General features: G+C 40.6%; 1 protein-coding gene across 2 annotated transcripts in view; it reads left to right on the top strand.

Moving 5' to 3' along the window:
• Positions 1 to 1,285: 1,285 nt before the first annotated feature.
• The window catches only part of LOC110533448 (glutamate receptor ionotropic, kainate 4), a 95,910-nt gene continuing 81,802 nt past the window's right edge, over positions 1,286 to 15,393 (top strand). For both annotated transcript variants that reach the window (XM_021617662.2, XM_021617660.2), the window contains exon 1: positions 1,286 to 1,688. The gene's annotated coding sequence lies outside the window, so the exon portion shown is untranslated. The remainder of the gene's footprint in view (positions 1,689 to 15,393) is intronic.

Raw genomic sequence — 15,393 nt, 5'->3', positions numbered from 1 at the left:
TATCGCTGCAGAATGCTGTGGTAGCCATGCTGGTTACGTGTGCTTTGAATTCTAAATAAATCACTGACAGTGTCACCAGCAAAGCACCTCCACACCTCCTCCTCCATGCTTCACGGTGGGAACCACACATGCAGAGCTCATCCATTCACCTACTCTGCGTCTCACAAAGACACGGAGGTTGGAACCAAAAATCTCAAATTTGGACTCATCAGACTAAAGGACAGAATTCCACCAGTCTAATGTCCATTGCTTGTGTTTCTTGGTCCAAGCAAGTCTCTTCTTGATGTCCTTTAGTAGTGGTTTCTTTGCAGCAATTCAACCATGAAGGCCTGATTCACGCAGTCTCCTCTGAAAATGTGTTATGTGTCTGTTACTTGACTCTGTGAAGCATTTATTTGGGCTGAAATCTAAGGTGCAGTTAACTCTAATGAACTTGTGTTCTGCAGCAGAGGTAACTCTGGGTCTTCCTTTCCTGTGGCGGTGCTCATGAGAGACAGATTCATCATGGCCCTTGATGGTTTTTGCGACTGCACTTGACATTTTCCAGATTGACTGACATTTTCCATTCATCTTCATGTCTTAAAGTAATGATGGACTGTAATTTCTCTTTGCTTATTTGAGCAGTTCTTGCCATAATATGGACTTGGTATTTTTCAAATAGGGCTATCTTCTGTATACCACCCTACCTTGTCACAACACAACTGATTGGCTCCAACGCATTAATAAGGAAAGAAATTCCATAAATAAACTTTTAACAAGGCACACCTGTTAATTTAAATGCATTCCAGGTGACTATCTCATGAAGCTGGTTGAGAGAATACCAAGAGTGTGCAAAGTTTTCATCATGGGTAAGGGTAGCTACTTTGAAGAATCTCAAATATAAAATATATTTTGATTTGTTTAACACGTTTTTGGTTACTACATGATTCCATTTGTGTTATTTCACAGTTTCACAACAAAAACCTTAAATTAGTAGGTGTGTCCAAACTTTTGAATGGTACTCTCTTATCTTAGACTATGTTAAATCAGTGTGGGAAATAATTTAGCAGAGTGCTCTTCACAGAATATTCAGAATATTCAATAGGATACTGCTACAGAGTAAAGTCATCTCAATTCCAATTAGATTTCTGAATAATAGCCTACTTAACAGTTCATTGACTTTGCCTACTCATCAGGACATGCATATTTGCCGGGCTGCGCCATGCATGGTTTTGACTAGATTTATTAGTAAGATGAGACAGACAACGGTATATGTCTTCAGTCGAAAGCTGAGTGGCTTCTCTGCGCGGCAGGAGCTTGAAACTGCGTGGATATTTACCCGTGGCATTCACTCTTCTTTATCCACGGCAACGAGAGGAAGAGTAGTAGCCTACCGTGAGCAAAACCCACAACACTGAGACCGGAATGGCTTGATTTTCATCAGCTCGATTCTATCTATCTGGACATGGCAGAAATGATCAACAACCTCATCATGCTTTGATGCGAAGATTTTTCTCGCGTTCTCTCAGGAGACCCTTAACTTCCAGACAGCAATAGACATGCACAGGTTGTTGCACACAGACTGACACGGAAATTTAAACATTTCCACTATTCAACAGCAGCAGGTGCAAGAAATCAAGACAAATAAATACCCAACCAAAAACTCAAGCCGTAAAACAAGCGGGAAACGTCATCTTATGAATGGTCGGGTAAGCAGCCGCCGGTAAAGACAGTAATTTGTTCATGGATGCTTCTTTTTCAGTTTAAGTTTTTGTGATATACCCCACATCTGAACTATTATTTTCGCATATGGAGTGGTTCCCGTATGGAAAAGAAAAATACATTTTGATTTGTATCTTCTATGCACAAGTTGATAATGTGTGAAAGAAAAATCGAATAAGAATCTGTAGTGCATGATTTGACAATGAAGATAAAATAAATGCTTTACATTAGATAAATGCTTTCCTTATAGGCTCCACATTACAAACCATGACAAAAAGGAGAAAAAAATGTATTATTTGTATAGGCGAGATAACATATGCATTTAATATAATGTTTACAAGACTATTAACTATCTCATTGGAAACTTGTCACTTCAGAATATAAGCCCTGCCAGGAAAGAACTCAAGGGGGCATAAGTAGTAATAAAGGCGTATTTTTCATGACATCTTATACCAACGTTTTTGGTGCAGTCTGGACCAGCCTTGATTTCAACGTCCAAGGACGTAATTTTTTGGTCCAGACCAATCATAGACTTCGATGTTTGGTTTAGATTTTGTCTGGTTTGGACTGGCCTTGAGCTCAATGTCCACAGACGTCCGGTCCGGCCTATATTTGGCCGAAACATAGTCTATAATTGATTTGGCCCAAACATAGAAGTCTATCATTGGTTCAGATTTGGTCTGGTTCAGACAAAATCTGAACCAATCTTAGACAACTATGTTTCACAAGTTTGGACAGCACAGTACATACAGTACAGTAGAGCACAGCAGAGTGCAGTACACAGTACAGTAAAGTATAGTACAATATAGTAAAGCACACTAGAGTAAAGTATAGTGTACTGTACCCTACTCTACTGAATAAAACCTTACTGTTCTGTACCATACTGTACTATGCTCTACTGTAATATTCAAACTTGTGAAACAACCTAGATGTCTATGATTTGGATCGCACCGAACAAATTTGTACTGGCTTGGGGTCCAAGGGCATTCGAATAATACCCAGCATACTTTGCAAGTGTTTGTTTTTACATTTACATTTTGTTTATTCAGCAGATACTCTTATCCAGAGCAACTTAGAGTCAGTGCATTCAACTAAGGTAGATAAACAAAAACGTTATTCTAGTTGAAGGGGTCTGTTGGTTTATTCTGTAATAATGACTAAATCTTACATGAATATTAAACATGAAATATCAAAACCAAATGTGCACGCCTTTGTTAATATGTATTGGCAATATCTAACTTAATGGTGAGGCATAAAATGTATCCTTTGTCAGGCTGGATGTTTGAAATATGAGTTTTTTGGACTACTTTGAACATCATTGCTGCCAGTTTCAAAGCTTTTGAAAAAGCTAACATAAGTGCATGTGACCGATGGAAACAATAATAACAATACTTTTTTTTTAATATCAAGAGGCTTGAAAAATTATTATTGTGATATAATGCTTATTTAATTGAATGTATGTGCAGTTGAAATTTGGCCATAGAATTAATTTCCGAAAAATATGTATTTTCAACTTCTGTAAATTATGCCTTTTCAGTGTCTTGAAAATACGTATTTTTGTCGTCCGGAAAATACATATTTTCACCTTTTCATTCAGCACCCAAATTCAACGTACTGAAAATACGTATTTTCAACGTCCGTATAAGATATTTTTTCAACATCCAGAAATTATATTTTCTAAACTTTCATTCAGCACCTGAAAGGCACGTTTATTTTATATAATTTTATTTAACCTTTGTTTAACTATGCAAGTCAGTAAAGAACAAATTCTTACTGCTTACACATGGGCTTACATACCTTATTCCCTTACACATGGCAATGTCTGGAACTTACTGCTTACACATGTCAATGTCTGACGTCTTTTCAACATAATTTTGCTTACTGGGTGGTAGTTTAGGTATGTTTTGTTTTCTAATGGTCATCTTTTGTCTGTGTAATTGCACTGTTTTGCCGCACATTTCCTTCTGTTCCATTGAATTCAATTTTGATGTTCTATTATGACGAAATTTGTTTTCAGAATTTAACAAATAGGCCTATGTATTTTATTTCATTATCCTATATAATACACCATGATTTACCCCCGAAATATTTTTATCCCATTTATTTCCACCAATAATTAGTAAAATTATCGCACCTTAATTTGACCCTGGAAATACAGTATGACAATTAAATTTTCCCGTAAGGTTTTTAAGCAATTAACATAAATACGTGCAGTCATTTTATTTACATTTCTGTATCTAAATAAGCAGGTAGGCATATCAGTTTCAACTTAAACTTGGATTTGAAACTATGCCTTGCCGCAGCAATAGATCTCTGCATGCAGGCAGCCTTCTTGCTCAAGCGTCAACATTCCATACGGCCATTGGGACAGAGCGCCTGGTAGGCTACACAACAACACAGCTGGAAAACAACAGTTTCTCGAAATTTGCACAAATAATAATACTAATATTTGACTGCTAAGTGGTCATCCATGTCCTCATGCATTCTTGTTTTACTTTTCTAAGTAGATTGGCAGTTTGTTGCGGGCCGTCGGTAAAGTCCTAAAATGTGCACCTGACCGCTGTGGTGGAGGAGGACCTAAAGTATGTAAATGAGCAAGTTGCTCTTGTTTGAAGACATCTCTAAGCTATAACTAGTTAAAAAATCTCTAAATCGATAAAGTTCTAATGCACTGATTCTCATCACTGCAGATCTGACCCATCACACCACTCTTCAAAAGGGCCATTGCGCTCCAGATCACCTTCTTTGCTCAGAGGTCATTGATGAGGATCTTCCCCACCACACCAATCTTAATAATCATCAATAATAAAAAGCAATACGCCTTCATATACTCTGCCCCAGTCTTTCTATGCATGTAATGTCTGTGGGTAAATTATGAAAGAATTACTGTATGCAGATGTGCATAGAATTGTTTGATTTATTTTAAATGTAAGAATGTTTTGCAGATTGAAACTAATTGGTAACTATGGAAACAAATAAATGTAATGAACAATGTTTTCAATATCCAACTTTATCCCCTGCAATACTTTTTACAGTAGGTAATAAGCTGTAGTCAGGTGGTCATTACCAGGTTATGATGAAGTCTTAACTATGACCAGTACATTATACCGGTAGCAAATAATATAGTGGTCAGAATTATCACCAGCTGGTCGTATGGTGGTCAGAAAAATACGTAGTATTCTGGTCATAAAACATGTTTGCGACCAGAATAAGAGTTCTTTAAAAGACGTCATACAGACGTCTTTCAACCAGGTTTTTCCCACTGCGGATGAATCAGGCAGTTCAGTGTCCATTATCCAATGAGGTTTTGATTGACAGCGCAGTTTACTTTGGGGCACGTTTAATGTAAATAAGCCTTAATGACAAATTATGATTGCTGACATGCTGAAAAATCTTATTGTCTAGAAGAGCAATGGTTAGAAATAAAAACAATGTTCTGGAGCACTTAGCACTTAGGGGACTAATCTATTGTTGTATTAATTTATTGCAGGCACGTGTAATTACTACAGAAGGTTTGACTAGACTCCCAGAAAAACATCTTGTTTTTTTGGACACCTACAATGAATTTAAGGAACTTCAAAGTATACATTTAATATTTGCAGGCCTCTAGTGATGAAGCACAAAAAGGGTGCCACACTGTGCAAGCAAACAGTATTGACAGTTGTTTTACAGTTTTAGTCTTGTAAAGGATACATTTATGCACACATTAGATTTTTCTATGTTAACCATTTTCTATCAAAAAGAGACTAGCTCCCATGTAATCATATTAATTATGATCTAAAATGCAAAAATGGTCCAAGATAAAGTGCCTCGTGTTTATGAATACAGGCCCTGCCATTAAGACTCATTTAGGTTGCAACTGTGGTACAAGCCAGTTTTGCACACCCCTGTACTTACTTTTTAAGATCCTTTGCCGTTGGTACAGTCACTCTGCTCCCACCTCAGTGCTGGAGCAGTAGAGCTTGAGGCTGGTTGTCACTCTTCAGACGTCACCATTGTAAACATTGGAGGACTGACTTTATAGAGACCTTAATTCATTATTTTCTGGTAAAATAAACTTGACGTCAAGTGTAGCAGGATATCAGTGATCAGCTTCAATGACCAGGCCTCCTCATCCACACACCCAATTTACTGGAAAGGTTTTTGACCTCTGAGAAAAGACTGCTTTTTTATTTTGTCCTTATTTGCCACAGGTCATATTTCAGAGAATATTTAAGCAGCTCCCCAAAATGTCCCTTGTCCAATAAATCACCTCTCTCCTTGTAACTCCAGACTCCAGCCATTTCAAGAATTCTATTCTGCATTATCTATATGTGTGGACTCAATTAAAGCCAAGCATCTTTCCTCAGTCAGCAACATGGCAATGGTAGCTAATGTATTTCCCAGCTGTTATAGTGATAATCTGTTATAATTGTTTTTTGGTAACGAGCCATGGATACTTACACTGTTGGACACAAAAATAATTTCTTAAACCTCAACTTCTAAATACTCTCCTGCAACCCACCTTGCGTGGATCTGCTTTTTTCTAAAGTATTTCTATTTACCTCCAAACTGGAATACCTCAACTGAAGCTAGCTAGCTAACTACCTACCAGCTATCAGTTAGCAAACCATTGCTAGAGGTCATCAGCTAACCTTTAGCTCGGAAAGCTCTCGCCAGTTCGTACAACGCGTTTCAAACCAGGGCATAACGGACCTATTTTTCTCTCCATTTCCCCGGATTCCTACCACAAACTCTGAATATTTTCATCTGGATCTTCGCAACTAGCTAACCGCAATCCCGGGTGACCACTCTTGGCTAGCGTTTCCATCCTGGAGCAAGCACCAATTAGCCTGAAGCTAGCCCGCCAGGGCTCCTGTGCTACCACCGAAGCCCACTCATGGGCTACAATATCCGGACCCCTTCTACTGCCGGTACGGGGCACGGAACCCCGCCGATCCTCTACAACTGGAATACCGACATAATCTGCCCAAAGATTCCAACAGGCCCCTCAGGCGCGACACCCGCTGAAGGCCCATTCTGCTAACCAGCTAGGCCTGCTAGCTACCAAGAGCTACTTGGAACCCTACTAATTCCACAACTGGTCTATCGACGTCACCACACGAAGAGGCAAAAACAGACTTACCCCCATCACGACGTCCCCCAAAGGCTAACTTGCTAGCACCGGTCTGTTAATTGCTAGAAGGCTTGCCCCAGTCTGCTAACTGCTAGCCCCTGCTAACTGCTTGCTTGCCAGCCCCGGTCTGCTAACTGCTAGCTTGTTTAGCCCCGGCCTACTACCTGTCTGAATCGCCGTGTTCCCAGTCAGCCCAACCACTCACTGGACCCATATGTTCACTTGGCTACGCATGCCTCTCTCTAATATCAATGTCTCGTCCATTACTGTCCTGGTTAGTGATTACTGTCTTATTTCACTGTAGAGCCTCTAGCCCTGCTCAATATGCCTTAACCAACCATGTTGTCCCACGTCCTACATATGCCATCACCTGGTATAAACGTCTCTAGAGACTATATCTCTCTCATCATTACTCAATGCCTAGGTTTACCTCCAATGTACTCACATCTTCCTTACCTTTGTCTGTACACTATGCCTTGAATCTATGCTATCGTGCCCAGAAACCTGCTCCTTTTACTCTGTTCCGAACGTGCTAGACAGCCAGTTCGTATACCATTTAGCCGTACCCTTATCCTACTTCTCCTCTGTTCTTCTGGTGATGTAGAGGTTAATCCAGGTCCTGCAGTGCCTAGCTCCACTCCCCAGGTGTTCTCATTTGTTGATTTCTGTAACCGTAAAAGCCTTGGTTTCATGCATGTTAACATTAGAAGCCTACTCCCTAAGTTTGTTTTACTCACTGCTTTAGCACACTCTGCCAACCCGGATGTCTTAGTCGCGTCTGAATCCTGGCTTAGGAAAACCACCAAAAACCTTAATCTCCATCGCTAACTATAACATTTTCCACCAAGATAGAACTGCCAAATGGGGCGGTGTTGCAATCTACTGCAAGGATAGCCTGCAGAGTTCTGTATTACTATCCAAGTCTGTACCCAAACAATTCGAGCTTCTACTTCTAAAAATGCACCTTTCCAGAAACCAGTCTCTCACTGTTGCCGCTTGCTATAGACCTCCCTCTGCCCCCAGCATGCCCTCAATACCATATGTGAATTGATTGCCCCCCCCATCTATCTTCTGAGCTTGTGCTACTAGGTGACCTAAACTGGGACATGCATAACACCCCGGCCATCCTACAATCCAAGCTTGAAGCCCTCAATCTCACACAAATGATCAATGAACCTACCAGGTACAACTCCAAATCCATAAACACGGGCACCCTCATAGATGTCATCCTAACTAACTCGCCCTCCAAATACACCTCTGCTGTTTTCAATCAAAATCTCAGCGATCACTGCCTCATTGCCTGCATCCGTAATGGGTCTGCGACCAAACGGCCACCACTCATCACTGTAAAACACTCCCTAAAACACTTCTGCGAGCAGGCCTTTCTAATTGACCAGGCCGGGGTATCCTGGAATGACATTGACCTTATCACGTCAGTAGATGATGCCTGGCTATTCTTTAAAAGTGCCTTCCTCACCATCTTAAATAAGCATGCCCCATTTAAAAAATATAGAACCGGTCTGCCCTTGTACAGCACAAAAACATCCTGTGGCGTTCTGCATTAGCATCGAATAGCCCCCGTGATATGCAACTTTTCAGGGAAGTTAGGAACAAATATACACAGGCAGTTAGGAAAGCTAAGGCTAGCTTTTTCAAACAGAAATTTGCATCCTGTAGTACTAACTAAAAAAGTTCTGGGACACTGTAAAGTCCATGGAGAATAAGAGCACCTCCTCCCAGCTGCCCACTGCTCTGAGAATAGGAAACACTGTCAACACCGATAAATCCACTATAATTGAGAATTTCAATAAGCATTTCTCTACGGCTGGCCATGCTTTCCACCTGGCTACCCCTATCCCGGTCAACTGCCCGGAACCCTCCACAGCAACCCTCCAAAGCCCCCACCATTTCTCCTGTACCCAAATCCAGATAGCTGATGTTCTGAAAGAGCTGCAAAATCAGGACCCCTACAAATCAGCTGGGCTAGACAATCTGAACCCTCTATTTCTAAAATTATCTGCCGAAATTGTTGCAACCCCTATTACTAGCCTGTTCAACCTCTCTTTCGTATCGTCTGAGATTCCCAAAGATTGGAAAGCTGCCGCGATCATCCCCCTCTTCAAAGGGGGTGTCACTCTAGACCCAACCAGCTACAGACCTATATCCATCCTACCCTGTCTTTCTAAGGTCTTCGAAAGCCAAGTTAACAAACAGATTACCGACCATTTCGAATCCCACCGTACCTTCTCCACTATGCAATCTGGTTTCAGAGCTGGTCATGGTTGCACCTCAGCCACGCTCAAGGTCCTAAACGACATTATAACCGCCATCAATAAGAGACATTACTGTGCAGCCATGTTCATCGACCTGGCCAAGGCTCTCGATTCTGTCAATCACCACATTCTTATTGGCAGACTCGACAGCCTTGGTTTCTCAAATGATTGCCTCGCCTGGTTTACCAACTACTTCTCTGATAGAGTTCAATGCGTCAAATCGGAGGGCCTGTTGTCCAGACCTCCAGACCTATGGGGGTACCACAGGGTTCAATCCTCTGGCCGACTCTCTTCTCTGTATACATCACTGATGTTGCTCTTGCTCTGGTACACCTCTACGCAGACGACACCATTCTGTATACTTCTGGCCCCTCTTTGGACACTGTGTTCCAGACGAGCTTCAATGCCATACAACTCTCCTTCCGTGGCCTCCAACTGCTCTTAAATGCAAGTAAAACTAAATGCATGCTATTCAACCGATCACTGCCTGCACCTGCTCGCCCATTCAGCATCACTACTCTGGACGGCTCTGAATTAGAATACGTGGACAACTACAAATACCTAGGTGTCTGGTTAGACTGTAAACTCTCCTTCCAGACTCACATTAAGCATATCCAATCCAAAATTAAATATAGAATTGGCTTACTATATCGCAACAAAGCATCCTTCACTCATGCTGCCAAACATACCCTCGTAAAACTGACCATCCTACCGATCCTCGACTTCGGTGATGTCCTCTATAAAATAGCCTCCAACACTCTACTCAACAAACTGGATGCAGTCTATCACAGTGCCATCCGTTTTGTCACCAAAGCCCCATACACTACCCACCATTGCGACCTGTACGCTCTCGTTGGTTGGCCCTCGCTTCATACTCGTCGCCAAATCCACTAGCTACAGGTTATCTACAAGTCTCTGTTAGGTAAAGCCCCGCCTTATCTCAGCTCACTGGTCACGATAGCAGCACCCACTCGTAGCACGCACTCCAGAAGGTATATCTCACTGGTCACCCCCAAAGCCAATTCCTCCTTTGGTAGTCTTTCCTTCCAGTTCTCTGCTGCCAATGACTGGAACGAACTGCAAAAATCTCTGAAGCTGGAGACTCATATCTCCCTCACCAGCTGTCAGAGCAGCTCACAGATCACTGCACCTGTACATATCCCATCTGTAAACAGCCCATCTATCTACCTACCTCATCCCCATACAGTATTTATTTATTTATCTTGCTCCTTTGCACCCCAGTATCGCTACTTGCACATTCATCTTCTGCACATCTACAATTCCAGTGTTTAATTGCTATTTTGTAATTACTTTGCCACCATGGCCTATTTATTGCCTTAACTCCCTTATCTTACCTCATTTGCACTCACTGTATATAGACTTTTTGTTTTCTTTTGTTTAACTGTATTATTGAATATGTTTTGTTTATTCCATGTGTAACTCTGTGTTGTTGTATGTGTCGAATTACTATGCTTTATCTTGGCCAGGTCGCAGTTGCAAATGAGAACTTGTTCCCAACTAGCCTACCTGGTTAAATAAAAAAAATAAAAAACTTGCACAATCTTAGCTAGCAGTCATCATCGTGAATCAAGTCTACTGGCAAATCATTTTTAATCCTTGTCATATGAAGAGAAATAATGAAGAGAAAGTATGATAAAACATATCGGTGCTCATCGGCCATTGGATATAAACATTTCACAACAAGTTGTAAATCGCAAATTCAACAATGAGTTGTTTGGCGGGAATCGGTGACCTTGGCTAACCGCAAGCATTGCAACTGGGAAGTCAGACTGGGAAAATATGTTTTGAATGGTCATCCAACAATCCAACAATATTTTTCTTTGATGTCAAAATTTGCCAATGAAGGACTGCCGCACACAACAAGGGGAGTCCAAAAATGTCTTATGTGCTGCTGCATAAATGATGTAATATGCCAGGGAGATATGGTCAGCCGTATCAGCTATGTTTTTAAAAAAGGCAGTAAATGAGGCTGAATGAATTGTGTCGCTACCAGACAAGGCTCCGCTGATAGCCAAGTGTAGCGGTGGTAATGATTCACTCCATTGTGCTGGAAAGAAAGCTCTGCTGTTGGGACAGCTTTATGTAGGCCCTAAATGTTTGTGGGCACCGCTTGTCGCAGAGTTTGCCCCACCAAGATTTACATGCTAAAATCGGCACTGATTAGGGTTATGTGCCTCACTCAAGATGGGCCGATATTAATTAATGTCTCTGAAAATCAAAAGTTCTAGGTTGAAAGGAAACATAGTTCTAATGGAGAAGAGTCTACCTGAGGAAATCCAACAGAGGTGATCTTTGGTGGGTCTCATGTATACTTCATGATATTTAAATTTAAAAAGGCTCTTCAGATTTGGACATTTTCTTTATTCAACCATTTAAATAATTATCTGACGAGTGTCTTCGAAAAGACACACCTCTGTATCTTGGGAAGAAAGAATTTCATGTGGCTTGAAAGCTGTTATTCATTCTGTGTGGAGAAAGATTCAAACAACAAAAAACCTAGGTGGCAGCTGTCTATAATTTTTGTAGCCTAATGTTTGCTTTGGGAGAACTCTAGGATATAAAAGATATCCTTCATCCCCATTGTGAATGAAAACCTAGTGTTTCTAACACGAGGCAGGGTATTAAACCAGTTTGATAGAGATATTAGAATATATTTAGTACCTTTAATTATCTTGTGTCCAACCTGCCACCTGCTTTGCCATAATGCCTTTGATGTTTGAGGAGCTGGTTATTCATGTTATGCAAAGTAGTATATTATTTTAAAATAGATTATTTTTACTTTTAGGTAATGAGAGGGTTATAAGACATTGTCAGTCATGCAGCTTGTGAGTACAGTACTCTAAGGGTGATCTAAACCCATTCTTCAACCATGTGACTGACTTACTGTCTGGTAGGGAAGACGTGTCGACCTGAACTGATGAACGCGTTTGAAGTTACCTGAACCAAGGAAGCTGCAGCACTGTACTGAGGCTGAGATCAAAGCAGTGTCTCAAGGACTAGCATGGTCTGATGGCTAAGAGATATGACAGGTATGAATATAGAGAACCTAAAAATGGAGAGCCTTACTTGCTTAACTGTGGAGTGAAGGCCTCGAGAATTGCAAATTTGGTCACGTTGGAAATATGCAACATCTAGAACTCAAATGCACCTTAGACCTAGACCAAAGAAATTGTTCATAATTGTATTGTTAAAATGATTTGATATGAAATCTGTACATTATATTTAGAGTGCACCACCGTAGCTAATATCATGTAAATTTATATTTTGTTAAGATTTTTTTCCACTAAAATAGGTAATACTTTGGTCTATTGTGCTTTCATACATTTTTTAAAGATTCAGTTAAAGACTACAAAGCATCAAGCACGTCGGAAAAATCATGTTGTTATCTTATAAGTAAGGAACATAGACATCTTGAATTGGATTAAAAGTTTAATTAAAAGTTGCCATTTTGAATAGCCTACATCTCAGGATATTGTGTTAAAGGAACATTACTATACTTGCTGACTTTCTGGACACCGTCATTAGTTGTCTTTCATTAACTTTCGAATACTAATGCCTTGAAGTAATGGTGACATCTAGAATAACTTTGTATATCAGGCTCGTTCCACATTCTTGGCCATATTGTGTCTAAAATGAAAAGACCTGTTACTCACTATTGCACAAACCATTGATTATTCATGCCAATAAATCTATTGAATGTTTATCCATAGGTTCTTTATTGTTAGGCTGCAAGCTAGAAGCTTTATAATGACTGTGATAATATGCCTGCCTTCCTGGGACTTTAAAATTAAATTGTCTTGGCCTGCCAATGCCCTGAAGATTTGAGTCGATGACGTGGGCTGACTGTTCCTCATTTCAGTCACGTTTTCCGCTGCCAAAGAGAGTAGAGTACTATTGCCATTCTGTTCCCCAGTCTAACACCGTCCCTCTGCAGTTTCTGTGTTTTGGCTTATGCTGACACCACGTTTCCTGAGGCACTTTCATGACTGTAGAATTGAAATCAAATCATGTAAATCAATAAACATCTTGAAATGGAGCCTTGTAAATAATCATCCCTTTCCTAAACCATTTCACTTCTCTTTGTATAAAATGTCCCAATGCATGTCATTCCAGGTGCAATATTTGCTGTTTTCAAATGGCTCATATTGTAGTTTAACTGTGTGTTACCTGATAACAGTTTAGAAAAGGTCATGCATTGTGGGTATTATGATAATGTCTTGTAACAGTCTTATTTAAAACTTGGAAATCTGTCAGTGAACTTTGATGAATCTGAGATTCAGGTGGAAAAATCTAAAATGATGTGCACAGCGCGACTGATTCTTTAGAGCAGTGGTTCCCAAACTTTATACAGTCCCGTACCCCTTCAAACATTCAACCTCCAGCTGCGTACCCCCTCTAGCACCAGGGTCAGCGCACTCTCAAATGTTGTTTTTTGCCATCATTGTAAGCCTGTCACCCAAACACACACATTTATTAAACATAAGAATGAGTGCGTCACAAGCCGGCTCGTGGGAATTGACAAAGAGCTCTTTAAAGGACCAGGGCACAAATTAAAATAAGCAATAATTGTGCTCTTTATTTAACCATTAAATATAAAATGTTATTTGTTAATCGAAAATTGTGAATAACTCACAACAGGTTAATGAGAAGGATGTGCTTGAAAGGATGCACATACAGTCGTATGAAAAAGTTTGGGCACCCCTCTGAGGCTGCATAATAATTTACTCTGTCGTCACAGAAAATGATCACAGTGGCATGCCGTTCATTTTCTAATAAAAGCTGAGTACTGGGGTATTGTCCAGACAAAGATTTTTAGTGTAGCAATATTAAGTTGTATGAAATTAAATCAGACGTGAAAAATAGGCTATGCAAAAATGTGGGCACCCTTGTCATTCTGTTGATTTGAATACCTGTAACTACTCAGCACTGATTAATTGGAACACACAATTGGTTTGTGGAGCTCATTAAGCCTTGAACTTCATAGACAAGTGCATCCAATCAAGCAAGTTGTTGTTCTCTTTGACTCTCATCTGAAGAGTGGCAACATGGGGGCCTCAAAACAACTCTCAAATTACCTGAAAACAAAGATTGTTCAACATTATGGTTTAGAGGAAGGCTACAAAAAGCTATCGCAGAGATTTAAGCTGTCAGTGTCCACTGTGAGGAACATAGTGAGGAAATGGAAGACCACAGGCACAGTTCTTGTTAAGGCCAGAAGTGGCAGGCCAAGTAAAATATCGGAGAGGCAAAGGTGAAGGATGGTGAGAACGGTCAAAACCAGCCCACAGACCACCTCCAAAGACCTACAACATCATCTTGCTGCAGATGGTGTCACTGTGCATTGTTCAACAATTCAGCGCACTTTGCACAAGGAGAAGCTGTATGGGAGAGTGATGCGGAAGAAGCCTTTTCTGCACACACGCCACAAACAGAGTCGCTTGAGGTATGCAAACGCACATTTGGACTGATGAAACAAAGATTGAGTTATTTGTTCATAACAAGGGACGTTATGCACGGCGGCAAAAGAACACAGCGTTCCAAGAAAAACACTTGCTACCCACAGTAAAATTTGGTGAGGGTTCCATCATGCTGTGGGGCTGTGTGGCCAGTGCCGGTACTGGGAATCTTGTTAAAGTTGAGGGTCGCATGGATTCCACTCAATATCAGCAGATTCTTGGGAATAATGTTGAAGAATCAGTCACAAAGTTGAAGTTATGCCGGGGCTGGATATTTCAACAAGACAACGACCCAAAACACTGCTCAAAATCTACCCGGGCATTTATGCAGAGGAACAAAAACAATGTTCTGGAATGGCCATCCCAGTCCCCAGACCTGAATATCATTGAGAATCTGTGGGATGATTTGAAGCAGGCTGTCCATGCTCGGCAACCATAAAACCTAACTGAACTGGAGATGTTTGGTAAGGAATGGTCAAAAATACCATCATCCAGAATCCAGACACTCATTAGAGGCTATGGGAAGCATCTAGAGGCTGTTAATTTAGCAAAAGGAGGCTCTACTAAATATTAATGTGATTTTTCTATTGGGGTGCCCAAATTTATGCACCTGTCTAATTTTGTTTTGATGCATATTGCACATTTTCTGTTAATCCAATAAACCTAATTTCACTACTGAAATATTACTGTGTCCATCAGTTATTTGATAGATCAAAATGAATTTGCTAGCTAGCTAGCTAGCTGCTATCTGAGTGGCTACTCCTAGCTAACTGGCAAGCACCAGTTAGCCTGGAGCTAGCCTCGAGCTAGGCCCATCTCCCGGCTA

The sequence above is a fragment of the Oncorhynchus mykiss genome, chromosome 10 (assembly GCF_013265735.2).
Source record: "Oncorhynchus mykiss isolate Arlee chromosome 10, USDA_OmykA_1.1, whole genome shotgun sequence".
NCBI lineage: Eukaryota > Metazoa > Chordata > Actinopteri > Salmoniformes > Salmonidae > Oncorhynchus > Oncorhynchus mykiss.
This window is presented reverse-complemented; position numbering and strand designations above follow the sequence as displayed.